Source organism: Cryptomeria japonica, chromosome 5, assembly GCF_030272615.1.
Source record: "Cryptomeria japonica chromosome 5, Sugi_1.0, whole genome shotgun sequence".
NCBI classification, from domain to species: domain Eukaryota; kingdom Viridiplantae; phylum Streptophyta; class Pinopsida; order Cupressales; family Cupressaceae; genus Cryptomeria; species Cryptomeria japonica.
The window spans coordinates 589,760,015-589,782,423 of NC_081409.1; the positions used below are offsets into that span (position 1 = coordinate 589,760,015).

The following is a 22,409-nucleotide window of genomic DNA, read 5'->3' on the forward strand; positions in this document are numbered from 1 at the left end:
CTTTGGAAGGGTCAGGAGCGAAATTCTTGATTTGGCTCATTTCCTTCAATTTCAATGATTTCTAGCAACTTGAAGTCACTCTTAGGGACATCTCCTTCTTGATTTTACCCTAGCCCACACTTGATCTAGCACAAAGTTGAGAGCAAAAAGAGGTTTTGAGAAAATTCGCTCTGGACCCTTTGGAAGGGTCAGGAGCGAAAATCTCATTCTTGACTTGATATTTCATCTCTTCAATTCCAATCCTCTCTAGAAGGCAACTAACATCATTCTTCACCCAAGGGACAAGGTCTTAAGCCTAAACAAGGAAAAGAAAAGGTTTGCAAGGAATTTCGCCCTGGACCCTTTGGAAGGGTCAGGAGCGAAATTCACCTTCTTGGCCAAAATCCTCATTCTCCAACGCTTTCAAACATTTCCAAAGGCAAAATATGTCCATTCTTCCTTTCAAGATGCCTTGCAAATCAAAAATTTGGTCAAACTAGGGAGGAGATGAGTCTTAGGTAGATTTTTGCTCTAGACCCTTTGGAAGGGTCAGGAGCGAAAATCATGATTTAGGCTTGATCACTCACTTTTCCAACTTCAAACCACCTCAAGAGGCAAACTTAGATCATTTTCCACGTAAGGAACAAGGATTGAATCCCACACAAGGTAGCAAATGAGGTTTATAGTGAATTTCGCTCTGGACCCTTTGGAAGGGTCAGGAGCGAAAATCACTCTTAGGCTAAAATCTTGATCTTCAAAATCATCCAACTCCCTCTCAAGGCAAGAACATACCAATTCATCCCCCATCATGTCAACGCCTAGCCAAAACAAGGAAGAAAACAAGAGATATAAGGATTTTTGCTTTGGACCCCTTGGAAGGGTCAGGAGCGAAAATCATGTTTTGAGCTTGATTCTTGACCTTTTCAACTCCAATCTTCTTTGGGAGGCAAACATAGATCGTTCCTCTTGCATCTCCACCAAGATCCTGACTTTAGCCAAGGGAAAAATGAGTGTTTTCAAGAATTTCGCTCTAGACCCTTTGGAAGGGTCGACAGCGAAATTCATGTTTTAGGCTAGAATTCCTCATCTTTCAATCTTTACAAGGCTAGGACATTCAAAAATACCTCCAAGCATGCCTTAGAAACCAAGAGCTTGGCCTAGACAATGAAGAAATTGAGGTCTTCAAGGATTTTCGCTCTGGACCCTTTGGAAGGGTCAGGAGCGAAAATCACTTCCCAGGTTGATTTTCATCTTCCTTTCAACTCATTCTCATACAAACTTGGTCAATTCAACTTCCTTTCATCACAATCAAGACAAACCTCCATCCAACTGGGTCTAGGCAAGGTCAAACTAGGTTTTAAGGCCAAAGGAAGGCAAAAAGGAAGATTTCGCTATGGACCCTTTGGAAGGGTCAGGAGCGAAAATCTTCTTTTAGGTTGATTTTCATCATCTTAAGGTCTAAAAACTCCTCTTCAAGGCAAATATGCATCAAAACCTACCAAACCATGTCTCAGAAGTTCCAAACTTGGTCAAGCTAAGAAGCAAAATAGAGGAAACATGAATTTCGCTCTAAACCCTTTGGAAGGGTCAAGAGTGAAAAGGGTCCAGAGCGAAATTCCCTTTTTGAGCCAATTTCTCACTTATTTTATCCTCCTCATACCTTGGACAAACTTCATTAGGCCTCCTTCCCTCATGATCATGCAATTTTATCCTTTAGGTCGACATATAGCTCCAATTTTTGTCCTCAAATCCTGACTCCATTTTCACATTTCTTCATTCAAACAAGTGTTTTTTCCTTCATTCAAACCTAGGAATGGGTTAGCTCAGAGCCCGGGTTGAGGTGGAGTGTCTTGTGGAGAAATTCGCCCTGGACCCTTTGGAAGGGTCAGGAGCGAATTCCTCATTTTGGGCTTAATTCACCTCCTTTTCCACTTGACTCTACCTTAGTCTTGATCTTTGATTCATTTCTTTCCATGTCCTAGCCAAATTTACTCAACCACTCACCCTCAAAAGACAAAATTCCCTCATCAAGATTCAATGACCTCCTGACACCATAAATGACAAGAACAGAAACTAAGCATCAAGGGAGACTCTCAAAGAAACCCTAATTCTGGAGCATGGTGGATTCGCCCTGACTGAAGCAAAGCCTGCCATCCTAGTGATTTCCCTAGCGACACTCGAAATGCAAAGGCTAACAGACAAACCCTAAAAACCTAGAAAAACAAACCCTAGAAAGGCAAAAAGTAGGGGTCCCCATTTGCAATGGGGCGATGTGTGAATACGTCACAACAGGTAGAGGATCTCTAGGACACCCTATCCAGTCACCTTATTCTAGCTTCCCTATGGTTGAAACTCCCCAAATAGATTAGAGATATCTTATGATTAAATTGATGTCTCCAACATAGTAGGAAAGATCTATTCTTTTGATGTTCCTAATTAAGAAAGTCTATTATATGAATTATGTTGCAAATGGTTTCTAACCTGTTTGCAAGGCCTCAATCAAGTAAATGATATCACTAACCCTACTCCATTTCTTGTTTTACTTGGAAATTGTGATTTAGGGCAGAAACTAGGACATTCACAAAAAGAGGGACATTACAATCAGCACAAGCTGGAGCATAAATTCAAAGTCGGGTTGTACTTGGGCAAAGAAAGATTTCAAGGGCCACAAGCCTTAGGTATTGCCCATTTCAAACAGTAGAACATGTGGGCTGTAAACAATACTGTTTGGACTTACCACCATATTGACAGATCTACTTGGTGGTTATTTTGTTCAAGCATTCTATGCTTGATGAGGAAGAAGGATTGTTAACTCCAAATGAAGACCTTTTGCGAAGTGGACAAGAAGAGTAAGGGGCAGATGTGGTGCTTCAAAAAAGAAAGAGTAGCAGCCTAAAAGGCAAGTTCATGAAAAAGAGAAAATTGGTCATGGCTCAAATACTTTCTTGTCCTCTACAGATGAATCTTCAGTTTATGGCACTCGAATGGTAAGTTTGGTTTGCGGCTAAATGATTTCTCTCCAATTTGAACCACTTCAATGGAAAATTTGGGTTGTGGCTAGTTGATATCTGGTTTTTTCTATAATATTAATAATTATTACTATTAGCTCACTTATTTTAAATAGATCTGTATGGGCTGGCAGCAGTTGCTTTAAATCATTTTATTTCTTGCAATGCAATAGCATCAATTTGTTTGCTTCCGCTAGAGTAGTATGGCTGTTATCAGAGATGCTCTTAGTCAAACAGAATCATGTCACATCCCTCCCATATTGAGGTCAGCCTCCCAGTTCACATCTACCAAAGGTATTTCTTAACACTGCTCAAATAAATATTAATTAAATATAAAATATAAATAATGAAATAATAAAAATAAAATAAAGTTAAAAATTTAAATTTGAAATCTGGTGCCTAGATTTTGGACCCTGAGGACCTATTTTAATAAGGGTATAAAGCCAGGTCAAAGGCAATTTTGGAGGGCACTTTTGATAGCTGACAATTTCACTGTTACAACCAACTTTCCTTTCTCCAACAGGAACGTAAACCTCTTTATAGAGCTTGTTAGGTGAGAACAAAACCTCTCCTCCTACACTTACTGTTTACACTCAAATCTGGATTTCAAGGTCAACTTATGTTCTAGTTTTGTCATTGCAGGCCTGACTGTCGTCCAATAAACCTAGTTCATCTGAGGATCAGTGCCAAGTTGTGGACTGTCTAGACTAATTTTGCGGTAGGGCAGTGATCATACTATTCACCACTCTTTAAGGCACAAAGTGGTAGATCTGGGTGACATCATCTGCTAGGAATCAGATCTACAGCCAGCCAAACACAGGAGTTGCTGAATACCCACCAACCATAATTTCATGTAGCAACTAGCATAAAGAATTATTGAGGAGTAGCAATCAGACCTGGACCATCCACACATTGGAGACTTTAGCACTATTCCTTGACCACATCCGCAAAGAATGGAAAATAGATCACAGCAACATATCAATCAAATGATATACAGTTGCATCCAGACCAGGAGCTGTGAATAAGGTTGCCACAAATTTATAGAGGGAGCAACCAATTCCTAACACAGGTTGCCTAAATCTGAACCAAACCCTAAGGTACCATCCAGGCACGCCATAAATTGCCTATTTCTGACCTGGAGGCTCAGCTTACCTCTGCATGAGCAATGTATCAAATAAGACATTCTGATTGCTGCCAGTGAACCTGTACTGGGACATTACAATATAAACAATTGTCTAACATCCAGTTGCTTTATTGCTGGTAAATCTTCATGATTTCAAATTGTACTCTGCATCTTCTTCATAAATGATATTGCCATCAAATTAAATGATTCTTTCTAGATCTGCAGTTTGTCATTTCTGGTCAAGGATTTTACAGTGTTTTGCAGTACAGTGACAGAAGAGTTTTGATTTCATTTAATCTGTAACCCTAGTTTGGATTTAAATTCATTTAATTTGAAAATTGAAACCCTAAAACAAGAGAAAAACCTTAGGGACAGTACAAATCACAATGAAAACCTGATATTTTAACTAGTATAGCAGTAGCATAGATGTAGAATTGTAAAATGTGGATCAGTCGAGACGTAGACAATCTTTTTGGGCTTCCATATTATAGGAATCTTTTCAGGCTTGGAACTACATTCTTGTTAAAACTTTCAAGGCACTGAAATCTTGTAATAATGAATTATTATAAAACAAAAGTTTCATCCCTACAAATATGCATACATATAAAATTTAAATATATACAGATGAACATGTTAATATGGTGAAAAAGAATGAGAAAAAATTTATACAACTACTTTTATTTCAATGAAAATCTGACTCCACTTCTACAAAACAAAATTCATTTGTCAATTTTCCATCAAGAACTTGTCAAATTTTTGTATAAAGGAGAAAACCCTAAGTAGCTTAAACGAGTGTGATTGAAAAATAATACAATTGAGGGTTCAAAACTGAGAAGAGTTTGCTAGGATTTCTAAATTTTGAGAGTAGGTACTTCTTGAAATTGTCCTTCTTATAGCTGAAATTTTGCTAACCTGCTATTGATGACATCAATTTCATGCAGTGTAACAGAATGCACCACCTCCTTGCGCTTCTGCAGCTCCCCATCAGGACATTGTACAAACTTGGTCTGCAGCCCCATGGCATCATAGTCCCTAGACCTGGCAAAAGACCGCCCCAACTTAGTGATCTTCCCAGAAGCCTTATCAATTGCTACAACATCTCCACTCTAGACCTTCTCCTTGTTCAAACCCTCAATCATCTTGCTTCCCATTTCATACATAGTCCCATCTCTGTCGTTTTCAGCATTAATTTCCCAATCTTTGATGCAACAGTTGGTCGGTCTATCTGAATCTCAACAACCTCTCCTTCAATAATCTCTGTTTCTTCCTAAATTTTGACACCTATTGCTTTCCTGAAAGGAGGAACCATTTTAGAAGCTAATATTCACCAATTGGTCAATCTTGACACATTTCTCAAAAAACTGTCATTTAAAAATGAATAGTTGCCTCAAATTCATTAAAATAATATTTCTTTAAAACATTTTAAACTTTTGAGAGTCCACAGTGACGAAGAAGAATAAGAAAAAATTGCTAAAAAAAACTGTGTGAGAAAAGATATCAATAGACACACATTTCCAGCCACACTTCGTTTGCAAGATTCCTACTCAACATTTTTCCTGAAGCTCTTCTTCTATAACTTTTCTTTTCTGAAAAAAAAAATCTTCAATATCATTACTTTACTTTAAAATAGCAATTTTTTTGTAGAGCACATAAGATCTTATGGAATTTGAAAAAAACAGATTTTCACAAGACAGAAAAGAATAGAAAAGATTTCTAAAACTTAAAGCACAAGAAAAATTCAAAATTCCATATTGCAAATGATTTGCTTAGTTCTTCAAATTTTAATCATTGTGAAATTCAGATTCAAAATGATTCATGGGATTTCTAATTGTCAAAAATAAGAAACCTAGAATCTGATGTTGAAATTTATTGACACAAATCTCTAAACTTCAGAAATAAGGAAATTTGGAATTCAATGTTGCAAATATATATCAGACTTCTAACTTGAAGGAAAAAGATATTCAGAATTCAATATTGAAAAAACTTCACCTAAATTTCTGATCTTCGCAAATAGGAATTTTAAAAATCAATATTAAAACATATTTGCCAAGATTTGTGAACTGCAAAAATAAGAAATCCAGAATTTAAATTGACAAAGATTTGCCAGGATTTCGAGACTTCCACTTCAAGAAATTCGAAATTGAATATTGAAAAAGATTTACCAGGATTTTGAAATTTTAACCATAAGAAGTTCAAATTTGAAAATTGGAAAAGATTTACCAGGGTTTCTAAAACTTCAACCATGAGAAACTCAAACTTGAATATTGAAAAACATTTGCCAGGATTTCGAAATTTCAACCATAAAAAATTCAAATTTGAACATTTAAAAAGATTTACCACTATTAGAAACCGCTTCAACAGAAAAATCAAAATTAAATATTGAAGAAGACTTGCTAGGATTTCTAAAACTTCAACCATAGGAAATTCAAAACTGAATATTGAAAAATATTGCCAGGATTTCCAAACTTCAGCAATAAGAAATTCAGAAGTCAATGTTGAAAAGGATTCACCAGCCCTTCTAAAATTGTCAAGACATAAACTGCCTTAAAATTAAGCAAACCCTGTCCCTTTTCATGGGGTTAGAAAGGTTAATCTTCCTTCGAATCCGAGGGCAGGAGTAGTTTGGGCGGTTCTAGAGGAAGGGTAAATAAAAGTTAATTTCAATGGAACCTCAAAAGGCAATCCTGAAGACAACAGAGCTAGAAGTGTGGCAAGAGATCATAATGGTATAGTGTTGAATAAGAAAACAGAGTTCTTGGGAGTAACGACAAACAATGATGCAGAGTTCCAAGCGGCCCTCCTTTGTTTTAATGTGGTTTAGAGATGAATGCTATAGGATTGCATCTCGAAGGTGATTCCCTTATTACTATCAATGCAATTAGGCCAAAAAAGACCCCAAATTGGAAGTTAAATAAATGGCTAGAAACTATCTGGGAGTTTATGGGAAAGTTTGAGTACTTTAAAATAACGCACGTTTATTGCAAAGGGAATTGCATGGCCAATTTAGTGGCTCAGTCAGATGTGGCTGCTTTGTCAGCGCAGTGAGGTAGGGGTTCTTTGGCCTCTCCATTTAATGAGGCAAGCGTCATCATGTCTCTTTACGGGCAGACAGATTGAGTTGACGGGAGTTATGGGAAATGAATGCAAATTAGTTCTTTCGAGAAATAGGCATGAGAGAAAACAAAGGCGGCAAATGTTAAGCCTTATTAAGTACATTGGTGGTGGCATTGTTCGACATTGCATAACTGGTATTGTTATTGTTTCTCTGTTGGGTAAGTTTACCATGGATACTCCACAAAGGGAATGGCATGGTCCATGACTTGACCAATTTAGCGGCTCGGTCATATGTGGCTGCTTTGTCAGTGCGGTGAGGTAGGGGTTCTTTGGCCTCTCCATTTAATGAGGCAAAGTGTCATCAGTTCTCTTTCCGAGCAGATAGATTAAGGTGACAGAAGTTATGGTAAATGAATGCAAATTGGGTCTTTCTAGAGATAGGCATGTGAGCAAACAGAGTTGGCAAATAGTAAGCCTTGTTAAGTACACTGGTGGTGGAAATGTCTGGTACTGCATAACTAGTATTATTATCGTTTCTCTGTCGGTTAGTTTACCATGGATACTTTGCTTAGGCTTACTTGCAAGCAGAGTCAAATGGCTTTCTTGGGCGAGGTGCCTGACAAGCAGTTAGAATGCATATTGAAGTCAAACCATGATCTCATTATTCATGCAGTAAAGATGGGTTTAGGTGATGAGTTTTTCCTCTCTAGTCATAGGTATAAGGTAAACTAGGATGTCTCAGAAATGTTTCTTGCCTCAGTGCTGGATGTTAGGAGTCAAAGGATATTGCCATAAAATTGTACAGGAACCTAATTCAGGGTCGTTTCCTTGGAGAATTGGATGATGTCCTTGAGAATGTCGTCCCAGGAGTGGGTGTTCCATTGCAAAAAGATTATTATGTCATTAAGCGTAGGAGTTGGGATGTGGATAAATTTCCATTAATATTTACTGCCGACCCGTCTCTGCTCCCCAAGAGAAGGAAGGCAATGGAAGGGGGGGTGCATTTCCTGAAACAATTGCTCGATTTGGCCATGGTGAGCTGGTTTGGCTGCAAGCTTACTTCAAGGAATAGGTTTTGGTCTAGTTGACTGACGGGGACGCGGTAGGTGGCCTAGAGAACTCAACAGTAGGTAGTGGTTTGGACAACGAGGCTACTTCGGCTAAGTTTCCGTGGGAGGAGGAAGACCAAAATTAATTGTCCTGTGAAAGCGAAGATGGAAAAGCCGAAGCTTCTAAAAGTTGGTAATTGAGGTCCACGAGCTGGTGTATGCTCTTCAACGTGGCGGGAACCATGTTTTTTATTGTGTCCTTATGTCTATACTAGCACTGTTTAATCTCCGTTTTGTAATCTGGAGAAGGATTCAGATAAAACCAGTTGCCTGTTAATAGACTGAAATTTTTCTAAGTATATGACAATGTTAGTAGTTCTCAGGGGTGGATATTCGATCATTAAGTGTCAGCTGGTTATCAGCATTTTGTTGATGATGTAGAGATTTTTAATCAATACAAGGCCCCTAAGTTGCCATTTACTCGATAAAAAAATTTAAGCTAACCTGAAAGCCTGTGTCAAGGCCTCGGTCTTGCTCATCTCTAATGAAAATATCTCGCTAGCGTCCATCATTGCGAAGGGAGTTTCTTCGCCTAGAGCTTTAGCCATGCCCATGGCAATAGCGGTTTTGCCGGTGCCAGGCTAGCCGGCCAGCAGAACCGCGCGGCCTGCGATTTTCCCTTCCTTGATCATCTCGAGAATGACACCTGCCGCTTTTCTAGCTGATTTTTGACCTATCATCCCCTGCGAAACACTGTGGGCTTCGAGTGTGTCATCCAAGCCGAGCCCTCTTATGTGCGAATGTGCACCTATGCGCTCAATGCGCGTCAAGTCCTTGCTTTCAGATACCTTTAACTCTGCCATTAAAATAGCTTTGCACCCTCACTTATAAATCCCCGTGTTCTTGGAGCCATTTCTGTGGATACCTGTTTATTTATCACATATACGTTGGCAAAATTTTGATTCTATACTGTATTTTTCGGCTGAACCGGAAAAATCTTCCAGCAGAATTCAAAAGGAGCAGGAGGCAGAGTTTGGTTAGGGTGAGGATTTAATGCTAGAGGAGCCCAAAATTAGCATACGAAGAGTATGAACCTCTGTACAGCGGTTTTACTTGGAAGGCCACATCAACCGACCAAAATTTGCGCCACTCTAGGGAACTTTAGCGCACGTTTTTCACAATGGGATTAATTCCTAAGTTTATTTTTCAGTTCTTGCCGTGGAACTAGGTAGATAGGAGGATTTTTTCACAATGATTAAACTTAATGTCTACTTTCAATCACAATTCAACTCTTTTCAAGATTTATTTTCATTGGCTAGTTTTTTTTAAGTAAAGTTCCATATGTTTGAAGAAAAATATCAATTCAAATGTTGTTGGCACATTGTTATTTGTCTATTTGTACAATAACGTGATGGAAGAAAAAAAATTTATAATCTTAATACAAGAGTACATATATCCCTCAAGACATTGTTTTGTATTTTGTAGGATTACAAATTTCAAGTTAATATTGTATGTTACATTGTTGTGTTGCCTCAATTCTCCTGATTTTTTTTCCTTTTTAGTCCTTTCTAGTGACTTTCAGTTGTATTGTTATGCGTTATGTATACCACTTAGCCATGGAGCTAGTGACATGCATGTGATAATTCTCAAAAGAGACCTTGTGGTGGGTGTGTTAATAACGAGTTATGTAGCAGTTGAGTGTCACATTTGAAATGGGCGTGACAGATGAATACAAACATGCATTCCAAGAGAGGTGGACGCTTATTGTTGGACTAGCGCATGGTTTTCAATGATAGTAAGTAATTAAAAAAGGGAGAAATTAAAGAAAAATACAATTATAAACACTATTTTATGTAGGATACAAAACATGTTGGTGGCATTAACTATGGAGAGTTATGGCATTTTCATATGTGACTTGTAAGTTAATGCTAGTATTCAAGAGCCTATTTGATTTTTGCATGTCATTGTTTATTTTATATAGAAGAGTTTAAGAGTTCCAAACCATCCCCATTATGTATATACCCTGCACTCGTTGCAATCTAGGAGATCACATCGTGTTCACAATTTCATTAAAGATTTTGTATACATCCTTGACATTCCAACATTCTCATACATGGAAACGAGGGCATTCTTCATTGAAATGTCTAATTCTTATCTCGTTTTGATAATGTCAATCTCTTTTTTTCAACAACTTTTCTCTGCTCAAGTAAAACCTTAAAATTATCCTATTTCATAGTTGAAGCTCGCATTACATATCATTGTTTTTGTTTGGCAAAACATTTCTTTTATAAACATTATTGAAAGTTAAAATGTGCAAGCCAAATATTTTTATATTCTCTTGGTTGGATTTTGAGGTCGAGGTTAGTTGACTCATTTTGTGGGACTCTACGAGCTACAAAAGAGCAGCAATCTTTAGAATATGTAAGATAGATTGATAAACAATCCCAATGTGTATTGTGGCCTACCTATGATCTAAAATCTATTTTCACCTTTATATTACCTTGCACGTGGTCAACAGGGAACAATCATAGTATGTTTTGAACTTGGATCATTATTGTGGTGATTGCTCATATTTCATTATTAAACCAAGGCCTACTTACCAAATTTATCTAGGTCGTGAAGCAAGGGTGCCAATCTAATTATATGGGGGATTGAAAATTCATCTATAAAGATCGTTTTGGCTTTTTTGCGATGTAGCCTCTCTATCTCTTTATTGTTAACAATGGATACTACAACTCCTCGAAATTATATTTTTCATATCATGCTTCTTTTGATAAAATAAACAATGTGCTTATTTACAAATTACTATTTTACAACATTGTCATTAAGATTGCAAGTTTGGGTTTAGTTTGTGCTCCAAAGTACCAAAAAGTAGCCAACCATTACACTATATCATTGAAGGGTTTCTAATTGCATTTGGAAAATTAATATGAGGCATACATCAAAAAGCCTATGATGGCTATATCCTACAATTGTAGCAGTTCAAGAGATCATGTTTCTCTCATGCATTTTATCAAACACTTGTTGGGCATCTTCCATTCTCCCCCATTTTCCATAAGCCTTAGTGAATGCATTGCTCATAGTATGGCATTCCAAAATTTAGATTCCATGATGCACACATGCATCTCTTTGGCTTTTGTTACTAATGTTGGGTTATAACATACGTGTAGATACTTGCACAGATAAACTTTGTCTAGCTTCATTATTGTGCTCTACAATTGATAAAAGTTGTCTAGTTTAATTTCTGTAAAAAGGGCCTTCTCACCATAACCATTCTGAGCATACCCTAAAATAAATGTAGACCATGATACCATGTCTAATTTGTGCAGCCTTGTGAACAGTTTGTGAGAATCCCCAATATTTTTGTGTGTGCAATACAAGGTAATCAAAGCACTCCATGCATTGGACCGAGCTAAATAGGCAAGTGTTTGCCTCCAAGAACATAAATGCGTTATAGTTTGTCATCCTTATTGTGAAGTTCTTTTAAACCTGGCTAGTAAAGGAAAACAACAATCTCAACCTATTATTAACAAGTGACCAATAGAATCTCTTCTTTGGCACCTTCTGAAATTGGTATATTTTCCTCAAAATATAAATGAAGGAAAGATTGATGCATAGACAATGCTTGATAATGCAATATATTATCAATTTCAAGAGAACAAGGGCTATCAAAAAGAAAAGCAACATAGAATGCATAGGTGAAGAGGTTGTAATGCCAAGAAATGGAGAAAATGATATATAAATTTAGCAAACTGCTACCTAGGGGTAGCTACCATTTTATTCATTGGAAAGGGATTACATATTAAACACGGAGAGAAAACAATAGAGTCTGAATAGCCTCTATGAAATCTTATGACCTCTCAATTTCTTCAAATGGGAATATGCTCCTATTTTATGACATCATATATTTGTAGGTTTCTAAATTATTTCTACAAATGCCATCTCTCAACACTTTGATAGTATCATATTTGTTGTTGTCTTAAACCAGTTCCTTCATACGAAAAGAATTTGCACCTAGCCTAGAATAAGTCATGGGGTTCAGCTCCAACAACATTGCAACAACCGCATCCTGAAATCCAGGAACCACCATTTGTCTTATCACTCTTTTAGTGGCTTCAAATTCCCCAATGGTTCTAGCTATGTTGTAGACGAAGCGCTCCAACATGACGACATTGTAGGAGTGATCTCCAGACAATAGTTTCTTCCCAATAATCTTCCTCATAGCCTCCTACTCCATGTCACCCTCTTGCACAAATATTTCCTTAAGTTTCTCTATGATGGAGCCTTGATTTCACTCACACTCACAGTATGGAATCAAAATGTATTATGTTGTTCCTGCCATTGCTCTTTCTCACAGCTCTACACCTTTCTATGTATCAAGTCTTGTTAAATAAAGAGTGAGACCTATCTATCTGGGGGCAAGATAAACAAAAGGGATTACTATAATCTAAGTTGACAAAAAAGGACTTGATTTGAAGTCCAACACATCCACCCTCCACACAGGTGTCTCCAAACATTACTTCTATGTCAGCTTACTACATTGGTGATATCATAAGAGTCATTTTCGATGATCGCTAAGGACAATCCATCCCAACTTGCTACTAAATTAGAGATTATCTCCAAGATACTTTGATCTATGGTCTAATTTGAAAGGAAATCAGTGACGGGCCTTTCGACACACCTAACACACAAACTTCGTGAGACAAATATTGTCCTGAAAGAGGACAAGAAACTTAGATATTCTTATCCTCCCAAGGTCTCTATGGTTGGGTCACAACGGTGCGTGGAAACTTAATGTTCATGTAATTCTATTTGCAATCAAGGGGTTTGTTGGTAACGCAAAATACGAAATCTTTCTCTACTATTTTTAAAATTTTCACTTAGAAATAAATATCAAAAGATAGATTAGGGTAACAAGAGATAACAATGTATGTACACACAACTAAGTAAATTACAAAATTGATGCACCACAATAAAGTATTATCAATAACATCTGAAAAAACAATTAAGTATCTTTCCCAATAAGCATGCAAAGCCAATCAACTCACATACAAACAGGACGAGATATTAAAGATCATAAAATTGCATCATTACCTCATCCTCATACACCATTTACATGTGCAATATGATTCATGAAATGACAAAGCTTAAATACTAAATTGTTGATTAAAATGAGAGAAGATACCAGACTACAAGAGACGTCAATCATGAAGACACATTTGTAGATCGTGCAATCCACAGGTTGCTTGTATTAATTTGAAGAATAAATAAGAGTGTTTCAACAGTAACAAAATAGTTGTAAAGTAAATTTGCATAAGAAGCTAAAAATTCCTAATTACTAGCCTTGAATCATCAATTCTCGCACCCCCAAATGGCTCAATCCCCTACAATTTATAGTATTTCAATCCCTATAGCCTAGGAGTAATCCATGCCTTTAATTTAGTTACAAAATGATGGGAGTTGCAGTCAACATGCAAGTCACTGCCTTTGGAACTCCACTTAACCATTACTACACTAGTGTCATCAGTGAGTTATCTTCTAGTTGTTGTGACTCTGTAATCTCCATGTACATAGCGTCCTTTGAAGGAGAGGTAGGTGGATGACAGGTGTAATGAAGTGTTGTTGTTGAACTGTAGTGATCCCCCAAGTGGCGCTTTCCTGAGTGTGCATCTATAAGTCAACTACCAGTTTGCTTCTTGTTTTTCCTATAACTATGATAGTTGCATGTGAAGCAGTCTATAGAAGTAAATGGTGGGTCTGATATGTGTTCTTTCACTTCCTTCACCTTGTTAACCAAACTATCAATTACCTGAGTTGCTTGGTAGGACTAGAGGATCAAGTGCATGTACCTGTCCATGATGGTGACATCAAACTCAATGTTTGAGGAGGCGTATTCAATGGAATATACATCCCATTGCTTAAGGACCATCTCATAACTGAGCACTTTGGACTGCATTAGATTTGTACCATATTTTTCCAGTAGCTCCACTACATATCTTTCATAGCATTCTAAGAGATCTAGGAAAGGCGAATGCTCTTTGAGTTCTTTTGCATGGCATTGGTCTATCATATCCACCTTCAACTCCAAGAAAAAAACATATTTTTACAAGTTGTTAGAGTCTTCACCTCTTAATAGGTCTTCTCCTTTTATTATATCCTCGTCCAATCCTTTGATCTTTTTCAATAACTTGGTCATCTTTGAGAATCCATCGAATTGGGCCTTTCATTGTCTAAAACGAAAGATGAGACCATTCTTGAGGAGGTGGGCATCTTCATATATTTACGTAGTGTCTTGAAGGAAAATCCTCACCTTGTTGATTTGATCTCCAGTCCAAGTCTTAAGGGTCAACACAAACCTCTTCATTTCATATAGTGCTTTCACTCCTTCCTATGGGAGTGATGAAGTAGAAGGCAGAGCATCCTCGGACCTTGAGTCCAATGGTTTTGACATCTCAATGAGAAGTTGCCTGTATTGTTAAAATTGCACCTTAACTTCTCTCTTTGACTTGTGTTCCTTTTTTATTCCTATTTTGATGGAAGCGATGGCTACATCCAGAGAAGCTATCTCTCCCTATTTGGTCTATTTGCCTAGATTGACCTGTGAGATATGGTATTTTGGGGATACTTGAGCACCTTCTTTCTCCTCTTGCACCGAGGCGATAATGCTGGCTATAACATCACTTACATCGCTCCTTGAAAGATGATGGAGAGTTTTGGCCCTCTTGACCTACCTTGGTGATTAAATTATTGCATCTTGTAGGGTGATGCTTGGGAGGACAATTTTCTTCAAAAAAAAAATTGAAGGTCAACCACTATGGCATGCTATCATCCTCATGTTCACCCTAGGTTGTCACTTCAGCAGTTACCATATATGATTCCACATTTTGCTCCTATCCTTCATCCTCTTGTCGTTACTCATTAAGAAGTTGCTCTTGTGGTTGTTGAGATGTAGGATCTTCATGCTATGGGTGCAATTGAGAAATTTGTTGAGCGAGGCTTGTTGAAAGCACTTGTTCATGACTTAACTTTTGTTGTTTGGCAAATTCTTCTAACTTTTCACCAACCTCTTTCTCAAAAGCTTCCTTTTTAGTTTCCTCTTGTTCTATTTTCTTATCTCCTTCTAATTGCTTAAGGAGCATCTCTTGGTCTTCAAGAGTTAGCACCATTTGTTCATCATGCTCATCAATGTCCATGGCTTCATCATGCCCTTCATGTACCTATGTTTGATCAATGTTTTCCTCTTGGCTCTTGGTTTCATCAACCTGTTGTAACATTGCTTCTCCTTGAACATGTTTGGAAGTGGACTACCTTCACATGATTGCACTCTTCTTCTTATGAATGACCACCGAAATGGGCTTGTCATCTTCATCAGAGTCAGATTCAATATTATGAATAGTGACTTGGTCGTGAAGTGGTGCAGAGGTCGGTGTTGGTGTTTGAGTAGTGGGAGGGACTTGTTGCTCAACATCATCTGCTTGTGATGTCCCCTCCCCCGGAATAATTCTAAAAGCTGGCACAATGGGGGTGATTGAAGCTTGGGACACTACTTGCAACCCGATTATAATTCCATGCTTAGCAATTGTCTTGAGGAGTTGGGACTCCTTCATTTTGGCATCAAATTGTTTCACCAATTCCTCCTTATCAATAATACGGGCAACAACCTCCAAATCGACTAGAGTATTCTTCCTTGACTCAAACCTAGTTCTTCTTACATATTCTTTAGTGGTCTTGGATTGAGGATTGTCCACAATTTTTCCTTTCTTCTTCTCCTTAGAAGCACTAGGGTGAATCCTAATATTTAACCATTGCATTGTCCTTTAGACTACTTTCTCAATCACTATGTCAATATCAACATTCTCCTGTTATGACGATCTGATCAGAGCAATAAGTTCTTGTCGACCCCAATTTCCTTGTTGAATGGATCAAGCACTTCTCCATAATCCCCGAGGTCATTGGGAATGTCTATTTTAACCTTAAAGTTCCTAATTTGAGGAACTATCAATCTGTAGTATCCCCTTTCTCTTTCTTCAAAGTTGTCTTGCATATCGGTCCAAAAATCTTCTAAAACTGACACTTGACCTAAAAATGATACTGGCATTATTTGTTTCAGTTTACCAAATGGGTCATAGCTATCCCCTACATAATCAAATTTCTTCAAACTAAGATCTTGCAACTCATGCACAACCGATTTGGTGCCTTGTATATTTTGGCATGTGTAATGCTTGAGTACGATTGGGAACATGACTTTGGTCTTATTCTTAAGAGTCAAAAGAGATTGAAGCTCAACAATTTGCCTTGCGTAGTCAAGGATGATGATTCGATCACTGCAATATCAAGGGAGGAGGAAGGGCTTCCCTATAAATCCACTCACTTTGATGTAAGTGGTTCATTGGTTCTAAAGGAACCATGTATCCTATTCTTGTACTACTTTCAAAGCCTCGAAAGAGATGTGGTATCCCACATCACCTATTATCTTTCAAATCATAACATAGATGAAAGCATCATTTATTCTTTTAAAGTGGAATTTAGCTTGTTGAATTGGTAATTAAGTGTTATACTCCCACACTCTTTTATGTCTTGGTTCCTCTCCTAACCTGCCAGTTGTATTTAACCTTGGGTATTTGGCACTCCTTGCTACCACCCATATCACATAGGAAGTCATAAAGAACTTCTTTGTCTCCAATATTGTACATATCTGCTCATGGATATTATCAAAAATTATTTGTGCCCAATCAAAATACTTCTTGCCTATTAAGATAGTATGGATGTAATGGAACATCCATAGATGGTAGTGTCTGCAGTCTCGCTTCCCAAAGGAATAGTTAAGCATGATGATCAAATCAATTGGTGCAACCTTAAAATCCTCCTTCAAAATATTATCGAAAGCCTTCAACCTCGATATCCTTTGCTCCTCTAGCCATGCTTCATTTATATGGCATTATTTTTCTATGACCTCCTGATTAAATATTCTGGTTGCCTCCTCTTCAGTGGTTTGGAGGACCTTATCATACCAAGGAATACCAAAGGTCATGGCGAGCATTTTTGGTGAAAGGTCAACTACCACATTTCCATTAGTATCCTTGCATTATTTTTAGTACCTTTATCATAGTGTTGAGCTATAGCAAGGATCAATTCGGGAGATTGCATAGATTGAGGGAAGATGGTGGCTTCCACAAGCCCAAACCTTTTGATTCTTTTGTATGGTGCATTGAGGTTCAGCTGAGCCACCTCTTTCTTTATATCCTTTGTCTTTATATGGCCAATATTTGTATTAGTGGCCCACTGCATTTCATTCTCAAACTTTGAGATCGAGGTCTAACCTTGATACTGGTACTTCATTGTAGGTGGGTTCTTTTTGAGCTTGATTTCACTTATGGTTTTCTTCTTGGGGGTGGTTGATTCTTCCATAAGATTATTTTGATCTGCACAAGAGAATACGTATGATAAAAACTTTAATAGATCGGTTAAAAGCAAGGGAACCCATTGTGTATTATTTTGGGATACTGAGGTTTCAGGGTTCCAGAATTTGGAGACTCGGAAGGAAACCCATCTCGGGGTTCCAAGACCCCAAAATGGGTTTGGTAGGCAAGACCACGACTTTGGGATTTCAAGATTTTGAAATCTTGAAGTAGGAAAGCAACAAAAAGGGGGAATTCTGGGGATCTGGAGTTCTGGGATAAAAAACCAAACTCAAACACCTACTTTATGATTTCAGGACTCCGAGGTCTCGAAGCACTCAAGGAACCACAAAGGCACACTATGGGACTTTGGGGTTCCAAATTTTCAAAGTGGGGCAAAGGAAAAACAAGGCTAAGGACTAGAGTTCTGGAGCTAAGTGTAAGAAAAGGAGAAAAATCTAAGATTCTAGAGACTCAGGGTTTCAAAATTCATAACAAGCCAAAAAAAGGGGGCCAAAGTTCCGAAACAAAGGAAAAACTGTCAAAACCCTAACTACCGATAAAATCGACTTATTTGTAGAAAACAAAGCCCTACAAAAGAAACACGTAAACGAACATGCGAAACAAGAAAGAACACAAAAATAAACAAGAAAGCCAAGAAGAGAACACTCACCTGGATGAGAGGGAGAGAAAGAAAGACATCGTGCTCAAAAGAAACCAAATCGCTAGAAAGCAAGGAGAACTATAAATATGGAGCATGCAAATGAGCCAAAATTCCCCTTGAAAGGCATTTATAGTCTCCCCCAAGAACGAAAACCAAAACATGCTCTGGGGTTTTGAAATCCCGAGGTCACTAAATAAGTGACTTTGGAATTTCGGAGTTACAAAAATCCGAAGTAGAACCAAACAACACAATAGACTAGGATTTTGGGGTTTTGGAATCCCGAAGTCACTGAATGAGCGATTTCGGAACTTTGGGATTTCAAAATTTTGTAAAAGAAACAAACAAGGCAAATGAACCGGGAATCTGAAGATCCAAGATCCCAGGACAAGAAGGAAGATGGACAAAAAGGATTTCAGGGACCCAAAGTTCCAAAATTGAAACAGACCAAAGAGGAGACTTTGGGATTTCGAGGACCTGGAGTCTCCCAAAAGGAAACAACGTAGACTTCGAGGTTCTTGAAATCCAAAATCTTAAAGCGAGACAACAAAAGAAAAAGATCAAAACACACTTTAGAATCTTGGAGACCTGGGGTTCCAAAGTACGAACAAGAAAACAAAGAAGTCTGGGGTTCTGGGAACCTAAAACTTCAAAGAGGCGAAACAAAAAGGAGGAGAAGAGAAGGAAAACAAGAGAAGACAAAAAATAAAGAAAAAAGGAGGGACACACTTTTCAAACATCAAAGAAAATGATGGGGGAGGATATCCAGGGCATAACAAAAACTCTAAGATTCCAGAAAACCTAAAAAATGAAACAAACAAGGCAATCAAACTAGAAATCCAGAGAACCAAGATCTCGGGACAAGAAGAAAGATGGGCAAAAAGGATTTTGGGAGTTTAGTGACCCAGAGTTCCAAAATAAAAATAAAACAAAGAGGAGACTTTGAGATTCTAGGGATCCAGAGTCCCAGAGTCTCCTACAAGGAAATAACATAGACTTCAAGTTTCTAGAAACCCGAAACCTTGAAGTGAGACAACAGAAGAAAAAGACCAAAACACACTTTGGAATCCCGAGTTTCCAGGGTTTCAAAGTGTGAACAAGAAAACAATGAACTTCGGGGTTCCAAGAACTCGAAACTCCGTAGATGAAAAAGAAAAAGGAGGAGAAGATAAGGAAAATAAGAGAGCAAAGAAAAGAGAAAAAAGGGGGACCCACATTTTTGAAGAACAAAGAAAATGATGGGGGAGGATATGTAGGGCATAAAATATCCCTATTGGCTTCCAGATATAGGTGCCTAGTAGAAAAATCAACGTCCTTAAGAATCTCTCAAATCCCACAAAGCCACATCTCTTATTTCCAACTGGGAGCAGAATTAGAAATGACTAGATGAATGACATTAAGAGAATCACCCTCGATATCAACTAATCGAAGGTTCTTTTTCTACGCAAAGTTTGAAGTCGCCAAGCAAGGCCACATGTTTGGCATCGTTGTTAGTGCCATCTGAGAGTTTGACAAAGCCTCCCCACACCAATTCTCCTCTCTCATCTCTAATTATGAACCCAACTCCCGATGAATCAAGATTACCCCTGGAGGCTTTATCAAAGTTTAATTTCAAATGGCCTATTGACCTGTGAGCCTCCTCCCAGGCTCTATTATTTTAGATTTCTTCCTTTGGTGGGATAAGGTGTGGCCACCTTTTAGACATCTGAAGGTCCCAATATGTGAAATGATCGTGCTTTTTCTCAGTCACCTTATCATTTAAATGCTCTCAAATTCCCACTTTTATTTTGTTCAGAATAGTTTGTAACAAGGACTCCTTACTATTAAATATTTGTTCATTTCTCTCTCTCCAAATATGCCAGACAATTAGTGCAGGGATAGTGTACATGTAATGTCATAAATTCCATCCCGTATAATTCTGCATCACATAAGAATCTTCACTCCAAGTTGATGGAGATCATGCATCATCATATTTGTCCTTTTGTCCACATGGATCCCATTGTCATCTTGGAACTTGTCTTTTATCGATCATGTTGATCGATTGAGCATGAGACTCTAGCGTGTCGCAGAGACATCCATGTGCCACGCTCGTGTCCCATGAATTTGTCTGCCCACAAGTGGTCATTCGAGTGTTACACCTACGCTTGGAAGATTTTGTAATGCTTATGTCTGTAGCCACCAATGTTGGGATTCACCTAGGAGGCTATATCTTTCATGTTTCTAGCCTTTCTTGGGACTTCCAGATCAGTTTCAAATATTTTGAGCTCTTGGTGTCCATTCTCTCTTATCTTGCATAGGTTTTTCAGCATCTTGAAGACCATCGTTGTCTTCATAAGTGTTGGAGGGGGAGTTCAGTGTACTTCTTTATCTATTTACATATTTACAATCTCTCATTTAAAACTTATTTATTATCTTGACTATTCATCTTCATATTTATCTTTTCATTTTCCAATTGTGGTTATCTGGGTTGTCCGTGGAGGTGGAAACACCAAAATGGGGGGTCTAACTGAGGCAAGCCTTTGAATACAACCCGCAAAATTTTCCTCTGTTTGATTGTGTGTAGGTTTGTGGTTAAAGGAGTGAACTTATCTTGTTGGAGGCCTCAATTGTGGACTAGTTGTAAGCTCTCCCCACCATTTTCTTATTTTATTTCAGTGTCATACATTTCATACTCTTAGTTTAGTTTGTCATTTACTTCATATATTTAACAGTGTAGTCACATCTATCTTTTCTCTACAATCTCTGTACTTCATCAGTATAGGATGAGAACGCGTCGCACTGGTGTCCTAGTTTCGCGCACTTGTCCTTGTGATAGAGGCTTAGTAGGGTTGTTTGGGAACTTTCTTTATTGGTAATTTATCTCATTATGTGCTTAGCATCCCCTGGCTCACCTTTAGTGTCAATATAAGTGAGGTAGAGAAAAGGTAGGTTTGTCCCTTGAGATTCGTCACCTTGAGGGTGACAAATCTTGTCTACATTTTTGGTGAAGCTAATATGAACCAGTTGCATCATCTTTTTGTTTCTAGTCTTCATTTTATAGTTATATTAAAAATTTTCATGTAAAGTAAAAAGAGAAAACAAAAAGACAAACATAATTAAATTCCACCTTTAATTTACATAGTTTGATTCAACCTCTTTTACCTCTGAGCATCAAGGACTTGTGACAGCCTCATAGTGTGGTTGAAGCATTGTGGAGCTTGTCCATGAGATTTATGACCCAAACTGTCACAAGAGTTTTTGTAAGAAGGGCTGCTAGAAAGAGCATTCCTACAAATAGTTATAGTCCTCCTAGGTCGGGTCTGATTTTTAACGATCTACTTCCTAATCTTAATGACTTTGTAGCATCTCACCCTATCAGAACTATCTTGACAAGGGGACCCTCTCCACCAAATCTGTAATCCAATTCTCAAAATAATTCTCTAGGTAATTCTCCTCCATCATCCCCTCTTTTTGTTGATCATGATTTTGCCGTTAGCATTGATTTTGAACAAATTAACATGTTAGAGCAGAATCTAAGAGGCTTTGAGCGTTTTGTGAATTAGGAGAATGTCCTCCCCTAGGCTGAAAATGTTGTAAGCACTCTAAGAGACATGTTGATCTCAGATAGAAGAATATACTAAAGAAATTAAAGTCAACAAATAAATGTGACAAGTAGGTTATGGACCACTATTAAGTGTTGAAAACCCTGGAAGAAATAACCAAATGCAAAGAATCAATGATGCTTTAACTAGTCACACTCCTTTGTTAAATCTCATGCCAAATCCTTTTCAAAATTCAATACAATAGTCAACAAATAATCAAACATTAGCATTGCATCCTAGACTAGCCATTACTAAAATAAATACTAATGGAAAAAATTTATTTTCTTCTAATCAAGAAAATTTAGTCACAAAAGCTCAAGAAGAAAAGGAAGATATCAAGGAAATAGTTGCTCAACTGAAAAGTTTGACTACCAAGGTCATGCAACTTAGAAATTCCAATCTCTACACAAGAAAAAGCCAAGATCAACATACTCGAAGTTACTATGGACACTAAAAATTGGTCAACACTTGCATCTCTTGTTTTTACCATATCGTGTGTGTAGCCTTTACTATTCATCGATCCTGTCTCACTTCTTTCCCATTTTACATCCTGTTG

General features: G+C 37.8%; 1 long non-coding RNA gene across 1 annotated transcript; it reads right to left on the reverse strand.

Moving 5' to 3' along the window:
* Positions 1–4,762: 4,762 nt before the first annotated feature.
* On the reverse strand, positions 4,763–9,372 carry LOC131029549 (uncharacterized). Its single transcript, XR_009102791.2, has 2 exons — positions 8,718–9,372; positions 4,763–5,402 (listed from the first exon to the last, which is right to left on the reverse strand). It is a non-coding gene; the product is annotated as an uncharacterized LOC131029549 (long non-coding RNA).
* Positions 9,373–22,409: the final 13,037 nt, after the last annotated feature.